Below are 13803 nucleotides of genomic sequence, written 5' to 3'. Positions count from 1 at the left end.
GTCTTTTGCTGGTTCTTCCCTGGCTCCTGAGCTCCTCCACCTCTGCTAGTCCCCTCACCCCCGGAGGCTGCACCATGGCCCCCATCCGTAGGGGCGGACACCGCATTGGCAAAGGAGCGTGGACAGCGACTGAATGGGTGACCGAGATCACCACACAGGTTACACCTAATCTCCGCACAGGAGGCAGCTAGATGACCCCCACCCCCACACAAAGCGCACTTCAAGGTCTTACAAGCAGCGCTCAAGTGTGAGGGGTCGCCGCACCTGTGGCAGAGCTTCGGCTGCCCCTGGTAAAAGGCCAGGATACGATCCCTGCCGAGGAAGGCTGCAAATGGTATGTGTGCCACTGAGTTTCCTGAACGCTTCAGCTTGACCATGAACGTCCAGGCCCCGGACCAGATGCCGTGCTCATCCCTGTTCTTTCTGGGCATGTCTGTCACCTCTCCATATCGACCGAGCCACGTCATTATATCAAAACAAGAAAGCGACTCGTTACGAGTCAAAACGGTTACCTTCTTGACTTCGTTCTGGCGAGAAACCACCTGGACGGCAAAGTCTCGCCAGCCGGGCTCGCTTTTCATCCGCTCGTAATTCCCCCAGAAGAGTTCTAGACCCTCTGGGCGAACGAAACTGATGTCAAACTCAAACGTGCCGAAGGGATGGATCAGGGCAAAGATGTCAACCGCCCTAAAGCCGATCTTCAGTAGAAGCTCCACTACCGTCGCCCTCGGGGGGGCATGTATCATTGCCCGTCCAACGAAGACGGACCACATTCCTACGACCTGCGTCCTACCCGGGTGTTGGTAGGGACCATACGGTCTCCCCCCTTTGCTCTCGGAAGGCTCCTAAGCCGTGTCTCTCTGTCCAAAGAGATAGGTTCACCTCTCTTCCTCCAACTGTGATTGAACTCTCCCGCTTCCATAGAGCCCCCAGGAGGCGCTGTTGCAATACGCCCTCTCTAGAGCCTGGAGACAAGGAGGACCCTTCCCCTCCAGCGGCGACACTGGCATAACTCCTACCAGCTGTGGTCGCCGCCGGAGGGGCGAATGGAACCTGTGATACGCCCTGACTATCCCCAGAACGTGTGCCTTTATTTACAGAAGGTGCCCCTGTGCTGGGAACAGTAGCTTCAGCCCGTACCTCCGAGTGTGTCGGAGCATCAGACACACGGGCCGCACCAGACACATCCACACCTTTCATACCAAGACCCTCTGGACCAGACTTGGGGTTAGAAGCAGCTTTTTTATTTTGGGCCTTGGTAGACCTGGGGTGTGGCACTGCTGCCCCATCTTGCGCAGCTGCAATCACCGTAATGACCCCCCCCCCCCCCCCCCATGGTCAGCACTCTGCATTGCGGCACTATTAATATTTTTATTTTTGCTTTTTCCTTTACTTTTGCCAGCAGCCTCCACATCACTGGGTGCCTGGGACCTAGACTGAGGGACGCCTGCAGACCGACCTGTCACACAGGGGACCCCCGCTCCCGACCCCGCAGCACCCTCCGCATCACTGGCCTTACTGGCGCTGGCAGTTCCGCCACTGCCAAACTTTTTTGCCACCTTACCTTGTCCTATGCTGGCCGCCCTGCTGGCTGCTTCTGTCACTGCACTAACTGAAGCAGGGACAGAAGACCTGGCCAGTTTAACTCCTTTATCCCTGTTCCCATGTTCAAAACCCACTGCAGAGTCAGAAACCGGGGTTCTCAGGGTGGGGGTGCCCTGATCCGACTTTGCAGCCAAACCAGCGCCCCCCCCCGTCACATACACATATTTCTCCTGCACCAAATTCTTTTTTTCCCCTTTTTTCGCCTTGATTTTCACATCCTCCTCTGGTAAATCACCACCAAAGTGAAGGCCGCTCATATTAGGGGGGGATTCCAACAGCCATATCTGCTGCATTATCAAAGCGCCCCCATCGCTTTTATCTTCCTCCGCATCCGAATCCCCGGAGGTTGCAGGCAGCGCAACCTGCTCCGGCCGGAGGCTGCTGGTGGTGTTAGTGCCACTCTGGGTCTGCTCTCCTGAGCAGACAAGCTGCTCCCTCAGACTGTCCTGGTAGGTGTCCTCATCAGAACAGTCACCACTGCTGTCTCCATCGCTGGAGTGATCAGCCTCCTTGTGACCACTGTGTCCTGACGCCATTTTGGAAAATCTATCACTGTTAAGTAACTTTTCCTTAAAGGGACCACTTTGCTCCAGAATCATGTCCCTCTCTTTCTTGCACCTTTGTATACAGTCCTTACAGTCCTGTATGGACTTGCTGATTGCATCTCTTTTTCCTTTAGCGGCGGTCTGGTCCTTCAGCGACCTGGCTGACCGCAGCTTCTCCTTCTGCAGGAGGATTTCCCTCCCCGCGCGCTCATAATTTGCTGGTGGCCAGACGGGAGGCCAGCTCTACCACAGACTCCCCTTTCCGACGATCACTCAACTTCGGCTTACCTCCTTTGCTGAGCGTTTGGCTGCGAGTTTGACTGCGGGTGATCATCTCGCTTCTGGCGCTGTCAGATGCAGCTGCACCAACCTGCTGGGCCATGTCACTGCGCCTGCGACCCGGACCCACTCTCTTCGCAGCTTTACTAGCTGCTCCGGCTTTCCTGGTTGTTGCTGCTGAAACCACGTATGCCGCCAGCGCCGCTGATGGTGTTGACGCTGCCTTCACAGCACTCCCCCCCCCCCCCCCCCCTCCGACCGAAGCCCGGGGGGGGGGGGGGGGGGGGGGGGAGTTGCAGGACTCCATAGAAAAGGAAGCCCAGCTACGTGCTCTGATCCTGGGATCCAAAACAAGCTTCCAGCTGGGACTGCAACCACACCCTGGCTCTCTGAGGAGCTCCAACAAACCACACCTTACTCCAGAGTTGCACTCACTATTCTGCTGGTGGAGTCACTGTGTATATACATTACTTATCCTGTACTGAACCTGAGTTACATCCTGTAGATCTTTTATTATAAAAGTAAAAAACACAACAAAGACAAACTGTAACAATAAGAATAACCATATAAAGCAATATAAGGCCCTTCACCCACAGTCCATGATCCATAAACAAAGTAAATGTCCATATCCGGGTTTCCCCCCGCTGTACACACCCAGACACATACACACTCTACATATAACACAATATACAACTATAACACAATATACAAGTATATACCTAAAATATAAAACTAAGGAAACTATAACTACATAAAACCTTGTAAACTATAACCCCAGGTCCAGCCGTTCCGCACTGTACCCACACAAAACAAATGTAAGCAATAACATAAACACAACATAAATAACTGAAATAACAACATAAATAAGCAAATTCAAACAGAAAGACTGAGCCAACTGGCATAAAACTAAAAATATATATATATTTTTAATTTTTTTTTTTTTTTTGGATCCCCAGTGCAGCTTGGGGGCCAAGCCTGCTCCACCAGTCCGTGCCCAGAGTTCAGTTCAGGACGTGCCAAGTCACACCAGGGTTTTTTTTTTATAAATACCACACTGTGCCTGCCGCAGGCTGGGGGCCATGCCCGCTCCACCAGTCCGTGCCCAGAGTTCAATGTTCGGGATGTGCCAGGCTACGGCTCAAGGCGTGAATCCCACTCCCCCCCCCAACTCCCCACCCCCCACCCAACCTACCTACCACCCAAAACGTGAATATATAGAATATACAATATATACAAAACCATAATACACTCCAATAACCAACATACCTAATATATACTATATACATAACCCGAAAGCCTAAGGTCAGCTCACCTGCAGCCCTACTTCATTCCATTTTGCCCAAATCAAAACAAAAAGCTTCATGGTGCACTAACAGCCCCCCACCGGGATTGGAGGTGATAAGCCGGGCACAGACATCGCAATGTACTATCCCTTGAATTTTAAAAAGGTCTCCCCATTCCCTAATTTGCCCTAGACTGTCCTTTAGTCTGCCCCTCAGTCTGACCCTTCATGAAAACTGTCCCTGCCCTATCCCTCCTCTCTCCCTATCCTGTCCCTCCTCTCTCCCTACTCTGCCCCTAAAAGATTAGTCCCTAACGAAATACAAGCCCTCTCCATAGGAGAGAAGCCTTAGATGTGCCCAGCCTCTCATACTCCAAAGAATGCACCTTCACCAGGTCACCCAGGATGTTCCTACATACCGTATCCACGGGGAGGACTTTCAGCTGCGTCGAGATTAAACACCGTGCACTCCAGATGTGGAACCTGACCACTAGGCTAACTATAAATAAAGTGCAACGGTCCCTGCCACCAAGACCTCTGAAGGCTCCATAAGCCCACTCCGCATAGGAGAGGTGTGCCAGCTGACGCCAGCCTATGGAGACCCCTACCCGTTTGTATACCTCTGTATTAAAGGGGCACTGAAGCAGGAAATGCTCCATGCTTTCCAGCACGTCGCTGCACTCCTGACGGGGGCAACCCCTGTCAATCAGAGGCCTGCTCTTCAAGTTATCCCTTACATACAGTCTCCCGTGAAAGCAGCGCCAAGCCAAGTCCCAAAACTTCAAGGGGACCCGGGTTGAATTCAGTAAACGTAACCCTCCCTCCAGGTCCCGACTTGGGCAGTCCTTGAGCGCCAGGAGCTTCTGGAAATGGGTCAACAGGACTCTTTCGTCGAGGAGCCGCCTCGTCAGAGTCCTGATCTCCCACATCCCCAGACCCCACCGGCGTATCACCTTCAGAACCAAGGTAGCGTAAGCCGGGAAATATCCGTGCTGCGTGCGAAGGTCCTTCACTGGCCCTCCTGTCTCCCATTCCTGGAAGAAAGGCCGAAACTATCCCCGGCAGGAGTAGACCCACGGAGAAGCCCTCTCTTGCCAGAGGTTGCCTATGTTGATCTTAAAGGTGTCTACAAGAAACACCACGGGGTTGACCATAGATAACCCCCCCCTAGTCTCCTCGTGCGGTATGTAACATCTCTCCTGATCAGGTTCAACCTATTCCCCCACAACATTAGGAAGAACAGGTTGTAGACCCGGGTCCAGAGAGGTTCTGGCAAAATGCATACGCTGCCCAGGTAGATGTTTAAGGGAGCTGGTATGTTTTGATCAGGCTAACTCTTTCCTGAAGAGTTAAAGACCAACCCTTCCACTGATTAACCTTGTGAGTGGCACCATCTAGCCTGTCTACCCAATTTTGCATGGGGTAATCCCCCTGGCCAAATTTGATGCCAAGAACTTTTGCTGAAGTCTGGGGCACCGGAAGAGTGTCCGGGAGATCAAACACAGGATCCCCCCTTCCTAACCAGAGACTTTCACACTTATCCCAGTTGACCATAGACCCGGAAGCTTCCGAGTAGCGGTCCACCTCCGACACCACAAACTCCGCCTCCTCTCTCTCGAGGACACGAAGAGCGTGACATCGGCATATGCCACTGCCCTCAGAGTAGCCTCCGGCATCGCCTGGTCCATCCCAACCCCTGCTATAGGTCCACAATCAACCCTCCTAAGGAAGGGATCTATCGCAAACGCATACAACAGGGGACTTAGAGGACAGCCCTGACGGACGCCGGACCCCACCTCAAAAGGGCAGCCGGGCCAACCGTTCACCAGCGGGAAAGTCTCAGCCCCTGCATACAATGTTCGCAGCCAATCAACAAAACCCACTGGCAGGCTATATCTCACAAGGACTGACCAGAGGTACTCGTGATTAACCCGATCAAATGCTTTGGCCTGATCCAAGGACATCAAGTACCCCTCCCAGTGACCAGCCCTACCCTGCTCCACTGCCTCCCGGACACCGAGAACAGCACTAAAGGTGCTATGGCCTGGAACAGAGCAATGCTGGGCGCCCGAGAGGAGTCGGGGTGCAAACTTCACCAGGCGATTAAACAGCACTTTTGCCAGAACCTTCCTGTCCGTATTGAGAAGCGCTATGGGCCGCCAGTTCTCAATACGGCTCGAGTCTTTACCTTTTGACAGAATGATCAAGGCCGACCTCCTCATTGACTTTGGCAGAGTGCCCGAGGAAAGACACTCATTGAATACCTCCGTCAAGAGGGGACTCAAGAGGTCCTTGAAGGTCTTATAATACTGGGATGTTAATCCATCCGGACCTGGCGACTTTTTGAGCTGGAGCTCATCAATCGCCATTCTAACTTCCTCTTCTCTGATCTCTTCTGTCAAAACGCCAAGAGAGGTGTCTACCCCCGATTCAGGGACAGTTTCAGCCAGGAAAGCAGACATCACTTCCGAATCTAGATCCCTCTTTCCCAAGAGTTGCGAGTAGTAGGATCTGACGACCTCCAGAATCCCTGATCTGGATCGATTCAGGGATCCTGTACTGTCAATCAGTCCAGTGACCACTTTACTATTCACTGACATCCTACAGTTTCTGTAAGGGTCGGGCGAGCGGTACTTCCCGAAATCCCTCTCAAAAACCAAGGATGCGTGTCTGTCATACTGGCAAGTCTTGAGTAAAGATTTCACTCGGGAGATCTCCTCGCGGCTACCTCCAGTCGAAACGAGATGTTCGAGTTTCCTCCTCAGGCCGTTGTACAGGCGGTACCTGTCCAGGCATCTGAGGTTGGAGAGCTCTCGGAAGAACCTCGCCGCCCTCCTCTTGAACATCTCCCACCACTCTGACTTCCTGCTACAGAGATCCAGTAATGGTACCTGGCTCTGCAGAAAATCCTCAAAGGACTGTCTTATCTCTGCTTCCTCCAGGAGTGATGAATTCAGTCTCCACAAACCTCTGCCCATCCGGGGGGTCTCTGCAACATTCAGAGAAAACAATATTAGACAGTGGTCGGAGAATTCCACCTCAACAACGGACACAGGTTTTATTTGAAGGAGGAAGCCATCTCTTTACCAGTCTATTCTAGACCTACTCATACCTCTATAAAAGGTGAATCCCTCGTGGCCTGGGGTGTGCCGGATGTGGACATCCACCAGGCGAACTTCGCTAGCTACGCTATTAAGTGCGCCGCTGTCAAAAGTCAACCGCCTGTCTCCAGAGCCTCCCCTATCACGGGCTCTCGTGACTGTATTAAAGTCACCTCCAAAGACAACTTGGCGGCTGGTAAAAAGGTAGGGCTTGATCCTCATAAAGAGACTCTTCCTGTCCTTTTTTGACTGGGGACCATAGATGTTTACAAGTCTCAATTCTTGTCCCTTCATGAGGACATCTAAGATCAGGCACCTTCCCATTTCTAATTCAATTACTCGTCGGCATTCGACCGCTGCGGTAAAAAGGATCGCCACTCCGCTATACGGCTCGGCCGCAAGAGACCAGTAGGAAGGACCTGACCTCCACTCCCTTTTTGCTTAATTTAAGGCTGCCACATCGGACAGCCTGGTCTCCTGCAAAAATAAAATGTCAGCTTCAGCTCGACTGAGAAAATCAAAGGCCACAAATCTAGCCGTATCTGACTTAATGCTGGCAACGTTAATTGATGCCAGAGTCAGCGGGGTGGGTGCCGCCATCATGAGTGATTAAATTAGATGGCTTTCTTCCTCACACCCCCTTCCTCGGGGTCAGGAGGAAAGTCCCTTGCTTCTTTTTTTTTGGACACACGTGTCCATAGCAAGGGATCCCCCGACCCCATCGTCCTTGTTTCCAGGCTCTAGAGTCGCCTCCTCCCCTGTAGGAACTATGCCTCCACGAGGAGGAGACTTAGCGCCCCCTGTTGACCCTTTTTTTGCCCCAGGAACCTTGCCCTTTCCTTCCCCCTCAGAGGAGGAAGAGATGTCTTGAAGGGCTCGGAACCTATTGGAGTGTCCAACTGGAGGTGAGCAGGCTTCCCCTTCCAGTACTTGGCCCGGGGTGGGAGAAGATCTTGAATTCCCCCTTCGCTTCCTCCTCGTGGCACCTAGCTTACGCCTTTTTTCTAACCACCTCTTGCCTTCCTCATCCACACTTTCATAGTGGGAGGAATCTGCAGAGTTGGTCTCCTCCCTCTGGATCCTCCTGTCCTCTTCATCTAACTCGCTGTCCCTCAAAGCCTCAGCCGCGAGATTTGCTTCTGGAACAGGGGCCACCATCGACCCACCCGTTGTGGGCGCTCCCATCAGCTCCCTGCTCAGTCTGCGCTTCTCCTGACGCCTCTGCTGAGCAGCCGTCTTTTGCTGGTTCTTCCCTGGCTCCTGAGCTCCCCCACCTCTGCTGGTCCCCTCACCCCCAGAGGCCACATCATGACCCCCATCCGTAGGGGCCTAGACCGCATTGGCAAAGGAGCTTGGACAGCGGCTAAATGGGTGACCGAGATCACCACACAGGTTACACCTAATCTCTGTACAGGAGGCGGCAAGATGACCCAGACCCCCACACAGAGCGCACTTCAAGATCTTACAAGCAGCGCTCAAGTGTGAGGGGTCGCCGCACCTGTGGCAGAGCTTCGGCTGCCCCTGGTAAAAGGCCAAGATACGATCCCTGCCGAGGAAGGCTGCAGATGGTATGTGTGCCACTGAGTTTCCTGAACGCTTCAGCTTGACCATGAACGTCCAGGCCCCGGACCATATGCCGTGCTCATCCCTGTTCTTTTTGGGCATCTCTGTCACCTCTCCGTACCTACTGAGCCACGTCATAATGTCAAAGCAAGAAAGTGACTCGTTACGAGTCAAAACGGTCACTTTCTTGATATCGTTCTGGCGAGACACCACCTGGATGGCAAAGTTTTGCCAGCCGGGCTCGTTTTTCATCAGCTCGTAGTTCCCCCAGAAAAGTTCTAGACCCTCTGGGCGAACGAAGCTGATGTCAAACTCAGACGTGCTGTAGGGATGGATCAGGGCAAAGATGTCAACCGCCCTGAAGCGCATCTTCAGTAGGAGCTCCACTACCTTCCCCCTTGGAGGACATGCATCATTGCCCCTCCAACGAAGACTGACCACATTCCTACGACCTGCGTCCTGCCCGGGTGTTGGTAGGAACCATACAGTCTCCCCCCTTTTGCTCTCGGAAGGCACCCAAGCCATGTCTCTCTTTCCAGAGAGATAGGTCCACCTCTCTTCCTCCAACTGTAATTGAACTCTCCCCTTTCCGTAGAGCCTCCAAGAGGCGCTGTTGCAAAACACCCTCCCTAGAGCCTGGAGACAAGGAGGACCCACTCCCTCCAGCGGCGACACTGGCATAACTCCTACCAGGTGCTGTCGCCGCTGGAGGGGCGACTGGAACCTGTGACACTTCCTGACCCCCTGAACAAACTGTACCTGCTTGTGCAGCAGGTGCCCCTATCTATATTAGGGGCACCAAGAGCTCCCTGGGTCTCTGAGCTCTTAATAGTATCAGAGACCCGGGCTGAACTGGGAATCTTCTCATTACCAATAGTACCTCTCTCGCATGCACCTGCACCATCCAGACCAGATTTTGGGTCAGGACCAGGGTCCAAGCGGGCCTTAGCAGACCTAGGGGGCAACATTGCTGCCCCAGCTTGTGCAGCTGCAATTACCGCAATGTTTCCCCCACGGCCAGCACTCTGTGTTATAGCAGAGATGTTTTTAGTTTTGCTTTTGCCTTTCTTTTTACCTTTGCCAGAAGCCTCCGCATGACTGGGTGCCTGGGACCGAGAGACCCCCGCAGACCGACCTGTCACACAGGAGACCTCAGATTATGATCCCGCAGCTCCCTCCGCATCACTGGCCTTACTGGCACCATCACCGCCATAGCCTTCAGCCTTCTCATCTTTACCACAGGGTCCCAGGTCGGAGGTACCTCTTTCTGGCTTTGCAGCCGGACCAGCGCCCCCCGTCACATAGACAAATTTCTCCTGAGGCTTCCTTTGTTTTCCTTTTTTATCCTTGATTTTTGTGTCCACTTTGGGAATGTCTTTACCAAAATGAAGACCCCCCCCCCCCCCCATATGAGCGGATTCCAGCAGTTGCGACTTTTGCAACACCAAAGCCGCCACCTTATGATTTCCTTCCTCCAGATCAGACTCCTCAGAGGTTGTTGGTAGCCCAATCTGCTCTGGCTGGAGATTGCTGGTGCTTGTAGTGCTGCCTTGGGTTAGGGCTTGTTCAGCCGAACACGCAGGCTGCTCCCCCAGACTCTCCTGTACATCCACAAATCAATCCAATTGCAGGAGTACAGCTTTTTGTGGAAAAACTTGCTTTTTATTTTCTTATGGTGCTTGAATGATACAGAGTACGCGTTTCGGTTATGAAACCTTGTTCACCTCTGACTAACAAATACATTATGCAAACCTTATAAAGGTTTAGTGAAAATAAGTGAATTAAAAACACATGTGCAATTAACCCATGGCAATCTGTTACTTCAATTACCAGAGCTAGTTCCTCCTGCAGGAACCTGCCCTGATCATTTTATATATGCATGACACATTATATGGTACATAAGAATAGCATATTCATATACTGAGCGCTCCGCTGAAAAGAGTAAAGTATGAAATCAATACATCATTGTTATAGAAACAAAAGGAAAATAACCTTTCTGACAGCAACATTAAATCAAGACACAAATTACTAGTATGGAATGTTACTACCAGCAATATATAGTAATCAATAACGCTGCACCATACACTTCCAGCATGATAGCATCATGCTGGGATAAATATGTGTTACTTGATGAATAATAATTATTATACCTAATAAATGTATAAAAGGTCCGTTTTATAATTCATTCCTTTGGGGAATCTTGTATTTAAGTTTAATATCCAGAACGCTTCTCTTTTAAACACTTTATCCGGGTTGATTGTTCCTTTCTTTTTATTTACGACCTTTTCAATTCCAAAGAATGAGAAAGTATTTAAACTACCTTTATGCTTATCACAAAAGTGTTTAACCGCACCTGAACTGTTCACATTATCCTTTTTGATGTCACGGATGTGTTCATTGATTCGGGTCTTCAGCTTTCGTGTAGTGCAACCTATATAATTCAAATTACACTCTCTGCATTGAATCATATATACTACATTAATAGTGTTGCAGTTAATATAATTGCATATTTTATACTCTTTATTATTGTCGCTGTCAGAAAAAGTTTTTCTCCTATCAGTTAAATGGCATACGGTACATCTAGAATTGCCGCAGCGGAAAAAACCTTGAAATTTCATCCATTGCGGTTTTCCCTGACTGGAGGAAAAAGTGCTAGGTGCTATCAGATCTCCCAAATTTTTGCTTCTTTTTGCAACACACTTGATTCCCTCATTCAATATCTCATCAACAATATCATCTTGTCTTAAAACAGGCAAAAATTTGAAAAACATTTTTTTAATCTCATAAAAATTTCTGCTGTACGCTGTAGAGAAAACCATTCCCTTACTAATATTTCCTTTTTTGCTTATACATTTATCCTTAAGTAGCTCTTCCCTGCTGACTGTTTCTATTTTAGTACATGCCTCATTCAATAATGGCTGTTTGTAACCTCTCTGATACAGCCTATTTTTGATGTCCATTTTTGCTGCATTAAATGAGACATCATCAGAGCAGGATCTTTTTGCTCGTATGAGTTCCCCTACGGGAATAGCTTTGATAGTGTGTCTAGGATGACCACTATTTGCATGTAGTATGGTGTTACCCGCTGTTGTTTTTCTGTATAATTTGGTCTCTATTCCTTTAATACAATCACCTCTTAGGGTTAAATCCAGAAATGGTACTTCCACATCACTATGCGTTACAGTGAACTGTAAATTGACAGAATTATTATTGATATAATTTTCAAACTGACTGATTTGTTCGTGCACCCCATTTCGTTCCAGGCCCTTATTCCAGATAATTATTATATCGTCAATGTATCTCGCATACCACACCATGCGACCAACAAAAGGATTATTGTGACTGAAAATAAAGGAATCTTCCCACCAACTCATAAAGAGATTGGCTATAACCGGAGAAAATTTAGATCCCATCGGGGCTCCAGAAATTTGCAAGAAAAATTGTTGATCAAAAGAGAAAAAATTATGCGTTAACAAAAATTCCGTAGATAGCAAAATAAATTCCTTCAACTCATTACTGTAATTACTAAAATTCTGTAAATCCTCATAGTCTTCCTCATCCGAGCTGCCGTCACCATCACTGGACTGATCAGTCTGCTGCGAGTTGCTGCGTCCTGCAGCCATCTTCGCAAACCGATCATCGTTCATGATCTTTTCTTTAAAGGGACCGCTCTCCTCCAAGATCCTCTCTCTCACATCCTTCCACACTTTAATCCATTCTTTGCACTTCTGTATCACCTTAGAGACTTCAGCCTTTTTGCCTTTAGAGGTGGCCTGGTCTCTTTGCAGCCTATCAGACCGCAGTTTTTCCATCTGCATAACCATCTGCTTCCCTGCAGTCTCATACTCTGCTAAGCTTCTTGCCAGCTGGGAGGCCAGCTCTACTACAGACTCTCCCTCTGGTCTATCACTCCACTTATCCGGCTTTGCCAGCTTCTGTGGCTTACCTGCCTTCCTCCGGGCCTGGCTACGTGTCACCATCTCGCTGCCTGCGCTGTCGGATGCAGCCGCACTGATGGACTGGCCCGCGTTACTGCGCCTGCGACTGGAGCCCGTGTCACCGCTGCCACGACTTAGAACCGTCCTTTTCTCTGGCTCACCTGCAGTTCTTGGCTTCTTATATTTTGCCGCTGCTGCGGAACATCTTGGAGCTGCAGAAGCCACCGATGCCACTGCGGGGGTCGTTGCGGCCATCTCTGTCCTCCCTCCCTCCGACAGAGATTGGAGGTGCGGGACTGCATAACAAACAAAGCCCAGAAACATGCACTGTTCCTGGGCTCTCAACAAGGTCTCCACCCGAGAAGCAGACCACACCCTGGATCCTGCAGAGCTCTTCAGAACACAGCCTTACTCCAGAGTTGCACTCGCTATTCTGGTGGTGGAGTCACTGTGTCCATACATTACTTATCCTGTACTGATCCTGAGTTAAATCCTGTAGATCTTTTTTTATTATGAAATTAAAAAACATAACAGCAACAAAACAGAACAGCCTCACGGCTCACATAGAGACAATAACCAAATACAAATTGTTAATACTAAATACATAAGTTTGTCTGAAAAGTCTGGCTCTCAGTCAACGAAACTTGTCCTTAAATTATAACTAAACGGTCCTTCTGGTCAGGCTAACATACCGCACACACTACACACCATCCAACATGAAAACATGAAAAACGGGATACTAAACTAAGGGTTTGGGGGAGGAGACAAAATAAAGCTGTATTTAAAGGGGTTGTCCCGCGGCAGCAAGTGGGTCTATACACTTCTGTATGGCCATAATAATGCACTTTGTAATATACATTGTGCATTAATTATGAGCCATACAGAAGTTCTAAAAAGTTTTTTACTTACCTGCTCCGTTGCTAGCGTCCTCGTTCCCATGGAGCCGACTAATTTTCGCCCTCCGATGGCCAAATTAGCCGCGCTTGCGCAGTCCGGGTCTTCTGCTCTCTTCAATGGAGCCGCTCGTGCAGAATGCCGGCTCCGTGTAGCTCCGCCCCGTCACGTGCCGATTCCAGCCAATCAGGAGGCTGGAATCGGCAATGGACCGCACAGAAGAGCTGCGGTCCACGGAGGAAGAGGATTCCGGCGGCCATCTTCACCGGTAAGTATAGAAGTCACCGGAGCGCGGGGATTAAGGTAAGCGCTCCGGTAAGCTTTCTTTAGGTCCCTGCATCGGGGTTGTCTCGCGCCGAACGGGGGGGGGGGGGTTGAAAAAAAAAAAAACCCGTTTCGGCGCGGGACAACCCCTTTAACAACTTAACTCAAGGGATCCAGTCTGACCTAATCCAGACCTGCTTCGGTCCAAATTATAATGAGCTAAGAACAAACCTAAGTAAACAGCAAATAAATGAGGGGAAAAAAAAAAAGGAAATCTTATCAATATAACTGAACTTAAACCATCATTCAGTTTTGGTTTTTTTTTTGGGGGG

The 13803-nt window shown here is 50.0% G+C and overlaps 2 protein-coding genes across 2 annotated transcripts in view; one reads left to right on the top strand and one right to left on the bottom strand.

Moving 5' to 3' along the window:
• DDX11 (DEAD/H-box helicase 11) overlaps positions 1–2584 on the bottom strand; it is a 134104-nt gene extending 131520 nt beyond the window's left edge. The window contains exon 1 of the mRNA XM_066590900.1: positions 2439–2584. The gene's annotated coding sequence lies outside the window, so the exon portion shown is untranslated. The remainder of the gene's footprint in view (positions 1–2438) is intronic.
• FKBP4 (FKBP prolyl isomerase 4) overlaps positions 1–13803 on the top strand; it is a 57345-nt gene that overhangs the window by 9378 nt on the left and 34164 nt on the right. The gene's annotated exons all lie outside the window — the stretch shown is intronic.

Source organism: Eleutherodactylus coqui, chromosome 2 (assembly GCF_035609145.1).
Source record: "Eleutherodactylus coqui strain aEleCoq1 chromosome 2, aEleCoq1.hap1, whole genome shotgun sequence".
Lineage (NCBI taxonomy): Eukaryota > Metazoa > Chordata > Amphibia > Anura > Eleutherodactylidae > Eleutherodactylus > Eleutherodactylus coqui.
This window is presented reverse-complemented; position numbering and strand designations above follow the sequence as displayed.